Below are 9,183 nucleotides of genomic sequence, written 5' to 3'. Positions count from 1 at the left end.
TATGAACCTATGAACCTATGATGTTGTGCCTTGTCAGTCTTCTGAGTTTGCTGTGATGAACGTTGATATTATGAACATTTAACGTCATAACAGGGACCAATATATATACATATGTTGTGTGTGTTTGTGTTTGGACCTGCAGGCCATGTCTGCACTGCCATTGTGTTTTCCATCACTGCCACTGACATGCATATCAACAATACTAACTCATGAGACAATGTGCCATCCAGTTTGATCTTGACTTGGTGTATTCCCAGCCAAACAACTACCAGTGCTTCTTACTTTTGTGTCATATCCCCCATTCCTGCCAACCCAGGCTCCTTCATTCTTTGCAGTATATAGTCTTCTATTGCAGTAAATGTCCTAGTATCATTTCATTATAAATGTATGATGCATCTGAATAACACCTATGCAACATGTAGGGTACATTTCCGTGCAGGGTATGCAGTTCCTGTGTGTATATATGGTCTACAACCTACGTTGATCATCCTTTGACTACAAATAGGATTGAACTGGATTGTTATGCACTCTACAAATCTAGGAATGTGATCTGTTAGCAGAATGCATGGTCTGCATGTCATTTTATGTGGGAAAAACTAATCGTATCCTTAGGGAAGGGATCTCGGAACATATTGGCGACATCAGGAATAACAGGTTAACGAACGCTTTGGCTAAACATGTTGTTGAGTATGGTTCCACACAAAGTTTTAAGTTTACTGTTTTGGAAGTTGTTTCTGAAAGTTTACAGGGTGACGATCTCTGTAATAAAACAGGGCAAAAAGAGCTTCATTGGATACTTTCTTTGTGAGCAGACAGAGGTCCAGGTTTAAATGACAGTATCTCTTTTAAGCCTGTACTTAAAGCTCGTAATTTAGTTCATTGACTTTTTTGTTATGAATATGTTTTAGATGAATGAGCTAATGCACGGATTGGTATTTTTAGTCACATGGCTGATTTTTTGCTAGTGATTGTTCAATTGTATTTTTATGAATATATTGTTTAGTGTAGTTTTTATGGTCTGAAGAAGCTGCTATCACAGTGAAAGCACTCACCATTTTATTCTTGTTTTGATTTTTATTTCATTAAAATTTTTGATATCTCTTTTAGGTGTGGTGGTTGGTTATTTTCTTTTTTTGCCTGTTTGGCCTACTAAGTAGTACTCTGCTCCCTAGTTTGGGTCACATCATTGGTAGAAGCACATCTTTTCTAATCCAGGAGGCCAGCATTTATAACTCCATTTTAGAAGTCTGCCTCAAGGCCAGAGCAGAGAGGCGAAATGTTACTCAAAAACCCTTAAACTTAGTATAATGACTTCATCCTTTGGTCTCATCTTCCTCCAGCTGCTGCTGAAATGGGGATAGTATAGGAAAATGAACAAGACAATTGGAGAGTGTTTACAGAGGGATGGGGGAGAAAATATTCACAAAGAATAAATGTAATTTAGAGGGACAAATCCAGCATTTAGGCTAGTATGAAAAAAGAATCACCCAGTTGGCACAAATTTAGAGTCCAAGCCTCTTACTTCAGTGACCAAGGACCAATCAGTAATCCACCCAAATGACACACATTTAGAGTCTCAGCCTCCATCAGTGACCAAGGACCAATCAGTAAGCCAGGTACTAGAAGATGGGCTGGAAAGGAGAAAGCATCTAGAGACTAGGTAATCTCTTTATCTGTCTGTCTGTCTGTCAGGTGCAGGGTAATGTGCAGCTAGACAGATCAACTGGAGAAATGAAGGAGCCTGCAGATGGCAGGTGCAAAGTACTTTTGAAATGACTGAACTGCAGATAAAAGGAAATATGGCATAATAAACAAAAGCATTTCAGTCCTGCATTATAACAAAGATACTTGAATTTGTATGGCTAGTAATAAAGACAGAGTGGAGGGAAACTAAAATTTTAGTAGGGGGTCCATTGTTCAGTCTGTGAAGATTCTGTTCAATATTCCAGTACCAGGTTGTTTTAGTAGAGGATATGATATGTTCACAAATATGTTGGTAATGGTTTATTGTTATGTGCTATATGACAGAATAAGGTCACTTAAAGTTCTAATTCAAAACAAACATATTTCCTTCACCAGCAGTTTGGCAGATAACGCACTTGAACTTGCAGGAGGTGATCTTGGTGAGGCGGCCTGATTTATAATCCTGGTTGAATCAAGATATACCAGCAAGGTGGCAGGAAACGTAAAAGCAGGTATGTTTTACATATTACAGCATTAGTGAACAAAATAGTCTCATGAACTAGTGGTGTACCAGTATGTGATCAGCATACCTAAACCAGTTCTGATGCCATAGGTGTGGACTACACAAGTAATTCAAGTCTCCACATCTCAGGAAGAGAATGTAAGCACTAAAATGAAGGTGGGAAAAAACTTACATGCAAGGTGAAGGAACAGCTAAGCAAATACAATGCTTTGGAGCTAATTATGCATACTTTTGTTGGCCTACTTGTTCTCAACATGCAGCTACACAAATTAAATTAAATAATGGTAGGACTGCCCAGCTCCATGGCAAAAGAGACTGAGTCCTGACTGGGACTCAGGCAATCGGGGTTCATTTAGCAGTCCTTGCACTAGAGAAGCCAGACAGGGAGGCTTAAAAGTGAATATGAGTGGGCTGCTCACCTCACCTGGGAGAAGGGTTAGGTGTGCGCACACTTAGAGCCATACTGGGTGGTACCAACTCCCTGGTGGAGATTGCGAGCTCACTACTCATGTCTCAGGGGGGGCTGGCAAGGGCTGCTTGGAGTGACCATCCCTTACAGAAGTGAGGGCATGTCCTCCACAGTAAGCCCATTGCATGCCTCCTGAGCCTGGGGAAACTATGGTAACAACCTTCAACCATCCCTGATGGCTCTATGAATCATGTCCCCTCCCAGTCAGCCCTCCTCTCTATGATGGGAAAGAGCTACTGGTTGACAGTGGGAGGAAAGAGTTCATAACAGGACTGATTGTAGTTGTGTGACTGCCCAAAGCAGCAAAGTGAATTCACACCAATCAACTTCAGTGCAGTGCTGGAACGTAAATGTGCAGTTTAAGTCCAATATCACCACTGACAATATATTTGTTATTTTCTCCAAGATGTGGAGTAGGAGCAAGAAAAACAGTTTGCCATCAAAAGCATTTTTAGACAATAACATGAAAAAAGTCTCCTTGAAGAAAGCAATGCATTAAGTGGGGGGAGGGGGCTGCATCAAAGCCAGCTATGAAAAATTCAGTTTGGACACTCTGTTATGCATTCTTGAAATGGAACACACTGTACTGTACTGTACTGTACTGTACTGTACTGTACTGTACGGGGTAAGTTATGATGTGAAAACCTAACAAATTATTACCTAGGCCTCAGACTGCTTCATCCACTTACTGCCGAATGGCTAATTTTAAATCATTGAAAGGGAAGTAACTGTTTGGTGGTGATCTGGACTGTAGTGTTACCAGCTGTTAGGCCAGGTAAGCAGTGTGGTGTCCTATCATTCACACTGTCATTGAAAGCAGGAAGGAAGACAAAACAGCTTTATGCTATATAACTAAATAATGAGGAAAATTAAGGAACTTATTTGGAACTAATATACATTATTTTGATCTGCGTACTTGTTATTTTGTTAAGAAAGTGGGATTTGTTGTAGTTGGCCAGTCTAAACATCACCTTTAATTATCCTACCATGTTTCAGGTTTCAAGTGATCCAGCAAAGATTGTCTTCTAAAGAGTCAGTGTTAGTTGTTGTGTTTAGGGGATTATACAGCTTTACCATACAAAGTACTTTGTGTTTTTAACTTGACTTATTAGGATTTCTGATTTCACAAAGGGTATTATGGTAAACTAACATCTTGTGAGGTCAGGCTTGCTAGAGTATAACCCTGTTTTTCCTCTTGCTATTTTAGATAGCCTGTCTATCCTGGTTATACTGTAGCCTGGTGGTAATATCACTTTATTACTTGTTTTATTTGTGAGCACTGTTTCTGTAATACATAATATATCAGGTTTACATGATCCAACTATACAGGTCAGATACCTTATACCTTATTGCTTATAATGATGGCATTTAATTGATATAGTTTCAGTCCATGGCAATATCTTTGCAATTTGTAGATTTGGTTATGAATAGTTTAATCAATTGCAAAGGTAAAATAACATGCCCAACACACTAGTGATAGGCGACTCTATAGTCAGGCACACTGATGCCTCACTAACTAGGCTGGACAAGGAGATGGTTACAGTTAGCTGCCTGTCGGGCGCCAGGATATGCCACATAACACAAGCACTCAGGTCACTCCAGAACAAGTACAAATACGACTCTATCATTGTACATGTTGGTGTGAATTACCTGAGACGTACCTCCCTGGACTACATGAAAAGAGACATGGAAGAGCTCTCTGATTGTGTAGCCCAGGCAGGTATGACCCTGACCTCGAGTAGCATCCTACCCTCACCAAGAATGATGCCACAGTATAAAGAAAAAAATGATCAACTGGCTAAGTTTCTGGTGTCATTCAAAGGGGATCCAGTATCTGTCTGCCTGGGATGACATGTTCGACAAGCCACGTTGCTTCGCAAGAGATGGCTTGCATCTGTCACCCTTAGGCTTTCAAATGCTGGCAAAGACTCTTGCCGCCCCCATAGTGCCATTTTTAGGCAAGGCTCAAAAGACAAACCCACCACCATAAATAGTACAAGTAACCAAAAACTGAGGGTAATGCTACTCAACACCAGAAGTCTAAACCTCAAAATGCACACACTCGAGGCACTCCTCAGTATGGAGAACATCGATATCTGTGCAGTAACAGAAACCTGGTTTAAGGCTCCAGAGAGCACCCCAGCACTACCAGGCTATAACTCATACCATACCTTTCGGTCACAGAACCCGGACCAAAACACAAAAGGCAGGGGTGCATCCATATTCATCAAGGATACTCACACCTCCAGGTTAGTGGCACAGCACAATGCATCAGAGATCATCCAAGTGCAACTAACAATGGACAAAACTGCAATCCAAATGGTAGCTTGCTACAGATCACCGACCATGACCCAGGACCCCCATTACACATTTCTGGAGACACTGGGAAATATGAAGGTCCTACCAAACACCCTAATACTGGGTGATTGCAACTACCCAAACATTAACTGGGAGAACTACTCAAGTACTAACTCCCTTGCCCAACGCTTCCTAGAATTTATAAACTCGAATGCCCTGGATCAACTGGTCAACACCCCCACCAGAGGGAACAACATATTGGATGTCGTCGTCACCAACATAGGCGACCGGTGTTCCACACCTGATGTCAACCCCTTGCTGGTTAGATCAGACCATAGACTAATCACTCTGGATATTCACATTCCACCCCCAACCCCAATAAAGGAAACCACTGTGAAAAACTTTTCAAAAGTAAACTTCACATTGCTTAAGACCAAGGTGGAAAGGTTCACAGCTCCCACGCCAATGGACAATGCTGTCCAAGCTGCTGAAACCTATACAAAGGCACTCTATGATCATCTGCAGGAATGCATGGATCATGCCATCCCAAGTAAAATCAAGACTCACTCCTCCAAGATAAGGAAACCAGTCTGGTGGACCCCTGCCATAAACAGGCTCTACAATAGCAGGAGGAAACTAGTACAGATAAGAGCAAAATCCCTAGAAGGAAAGACACCCCTGATCAGTATCAGCAAGAAACTACTATCCCTCATTAAATCATCCAAGGCGAGCTTCGAAAGAAAAATTGCCAAGAACTCCAAAGATAACCACAAAGCATTCTTTAGCTATGCCAAGAACCTAAGTGGAAACTCTCAGATCTGCACTGAGTTGGTGCAGAATGGCACAAAATACACTGAACCAACTGATATTGCCAACATTTTGGCAGACAGGTTCAGTGCAAACTTCACACCCCTCTCACCCCCTAAAGGGCCCATAACCATACCAGAAGAATGTAAGGCCCCGGCAATCACTGGCACACAGGTTAAAACAGCCCTATCTAAAGCCAAAAACACAGCCTCAATGGGACCAGACGGTGTCCTAGGCTGTATCTTACAAGAGCTCCAAAATGAACTAACCCCACACCTAAACACACTGTTCAAACTCAGCCTCTCTACAGGCTACATACCCACAGAGTGGCACACAGCAACAGTTATCCCACTCCACAAAGGTGGTGCCACAACGGACCCCAGGAACTATCGCCCTATAAGCCTGACTAGCCTGGTCTGCAAGGCTATGGAGCGCATCATCATGGAACTCATTAACAGAGACATTGGGAACCTCCAAACTTTGGACACCACCCAGTTTGACTTTGTTAAAGGCAGATCATGCCTCCTAAACCTGGTGGACTTTTTGAGACAGTTACCAAGGCATTAGATGAGGGTAAGGAGGTCCACACAGCCTACCTAGACCTCGCAAAGGCTTTCGACACCATTCCCTATTTTGGTATTATAGACAAACTCACCAACCTGAACATTAACCCCTACGTCATGAGATGGGTTGCAAATTGGCTCATGGACAGAACCCACATGGTGAGAGTTGCAGACTCTAGGTCCGACTCTAAACCGGTTACAAGTGGCATCCCCCAGGGCTCAGTCCTAGGACCCCTCCTGTTTGGTATATATTTCTCAGAGGTACAGGCAAGCACAGGAGGACTTTGGCTGACCAAGTTCACAGACAACTGCAAACTAGGGGCCATAATTGATTCTCCGGCTGATACAGACACCCTCCAGAAGGGTCTCACTGAGATGGATACCTGGTGTCAAAATCATGGCCTCAAGATGAATGCCAAAAAGTGCATAGCCATCTCCTTTGGAAAAACAAAGTACCCACGAACTGCCACATAGGTGGTAGTCCCCTAAATACAGAAAACGTAATAAGGGATCTAAGGACCCAAGTAGATAGCAATCTCTACTTTAATAATCATATTGCCAAGGTGGTTAGAAAATCCTTCTACATGGCCCACCTAATATCAAAGGGGTTCTCATCCAGAACAAAGGAGGTTATTGTGCCTTTCAACTCATCACTTATTAGACCCATTATAGAGTACAACGCCCCATTTGGGATGTACCTTACAAGACACCTGCAACAGCTGGAAAGACCACAGAAGTACCTCACCAAGAGGATTACTGGCCTGAAACAGATGACCTATGCAGCCCGACTAAAGAAACTTCAGCTGTACTTGGTTGCATACCGCTTACTCAGAGGTTATCTCTGCTTGACATACAAGGCCATGTCCAACCCAGAATTGATGGATATGCTCCACCTAAAAAAAAAAAAAAAATCACTGACAGCCGCACGCTCTAGGGATATAAACCTTACCACAACGATAAATAGGGTGTGCTGGAGGGATAGATTCCTGACCCAGAGACTCCCCATGCTTTGGAACAAGATTCCAATATACATCAGGCAGAGCCCCTCACTAGCACTCTTCAAGAGAAACTTTGATGGGTGGATGGGAAACAGAAAATTGACCCCGGGGATCACTGCAGTGGCTCTGCTGGATAGAGGCACAGGGAACTAATGGCTCTGCTGGTCAGAGGCACAGGAAACTAATCTAAGGAACTAATCCAACACACTCTGGCTAGGCTTATAAATGCCCTTGAGCAGATAGTCTAGTACTTACCTATGAACCTATGTCCTGGATTTGACTCTATGTCACCACAAAGTAGTAATTTTGTTAGCAGTGATATATGATGTTGTTGTTGCTAAGTTTGTTTTTTTCTTTGGTATTTTGTATATAATTAAGTATTTTAGTGATGAATAACATGAATAGTTATTCATAGCTGTGGAGACAGAGTAATGTTCAAATATCGGTTTCTATAGTTTTGTTTGTTTACATGGGTGTTTTATTCATTACAAGATTTTATTGTCTAGAATTCGTTACTCATTAAACGTAATTTTTTATTGTTCATCTCCAGCACCGTGGTTGTGTTATTTTTATGTGGTTTCTATAGTACCTATGAAATCATTTGGTTTATGTGTTGGGTTTTGGATGTCTAGTAGTGAAGTATCATAGTTGGTTTATAGATCTAATAATGATAATATACTCTGTATAAGTTTGTGTAGAAACATTTCTGTGCTTGTTGTAATTTTTTGAATATAATGTAGAAAGTATTAGTTCTACTTTATTTCAAAAAGGTGTATCAGTGGACTGTTGGGAGTAGATGATTAGATGTTTTCAGTAATGTGTTTTTAAGGTACTTATTGACTTTTTTGGTGGGAGGAGTTTATTGGAGCATAAAGGGAAAACTTCTGGAGGGAACTAGAGATCGGGGGGTGAAAGATAACAGAAGTGGTCCCCCAGTCAAAGCTATGGTAGCCAATCAGTGCATACATGTGTACTCCGAAGGACACAGGCAACAGAAGTCATCTGTCAGGTGTATACAACATATAGTCCCTGTCTGCTTTTGCTAACTGATGTGCTTAATCTGAAAAACAAAACTATGCATGGAAGGTTGTATCAGGATCTACTCAGGCAAGTCAGAGTAAACAGTGGTTGCTACATCAATTTACAATAGCAGATAGTTTGTCTAGTTCTGAATAACAGGCAGATCAGATTTCCAGATTGGTAAGGCTGTTCACTAATAGGACCATATGCTGATATATTTCTGACCCTTCTATAACTGTGTAAATCCTTTGATTTTGCTAAGGAGAGACTGCAACCTGAAACAGGCTACAGCGTGAAACAGAAACTGGGAAAAATCCTCAGGGCAAACTAAGACAGTTACTTATCCCATAAGGATACTGCTGAACAACAGAGGCAGCGGTAATTTAAAGTATATAGAAGTACACAAAAAACACCAAGTATTAGCAACCTAGTTGCAGCTGCAGATCAGAACAGCACAGCAGGATTTATATACACCAAAGCCAAAGAGCAGAAATAACCAGGGGAAGTATGTGCTTCTTCAGACTTGGACACAGTCAATATACAGTTAAACAGCAAGAGAAGAGAAACAATAAAAACAAAGTAGATAGGAGGAGGCATTTAAGCTGTAATGATGCATTAGTCAACAATATTGTTTCCATAAAATGTTAACTAAAGCAAAATATAATTTACAATGAACAGCTCTAAGCAGTGAATACAACATAGCATTCACTCTCTATGTGAGCCATATCTATTTGCAGATAACATAGTCAGTTGTGATGCAGTAGATTATATCTATATACTTCTAATGAATGTTCATTAAATAAGAAAGATCAGTTTATAAAG

General features: G+C 41.3%; 1 protein-coding gene across 1 annotated transcript in view; it reads left to right on the top strand.

The window, feature by feature from the left end:
• The window catches only part of LOC122817333 (interleukin-9 receptor-like), a 422,708-nt gene that overhangs the window by 63,661 nt on the left and 349,864 nt on the right, over positions 1-9,183 (top strand). The window contains exon 2 of the mRNA XM_044090548.1: positions 2,080-2,195. The gene's annotated coding sequence lies outside the window, so the exon portion shown is untranslated. The remainder of the gene's footprint in view (positions 1-2,079; positions 2,196-9,183) is intronic.

This window comes from Protopterus annectens, chromosome 12.part0, assembly GCF_019279795.1.
Source record: "Protopterus annectens isolate FY-2018-M chromosome 12.part0, PAN1.0, whole genome shotgun sequence".
NCBI classification, from domain to species: Eukaryota; Metazoa; Chordata; order Ceratodontiformes; family Protopteridae; genus Protopterus; species Protopterus annectens.
This window is presented reverse-complemented; position numbering and strand designations above follow the sequence as displayed.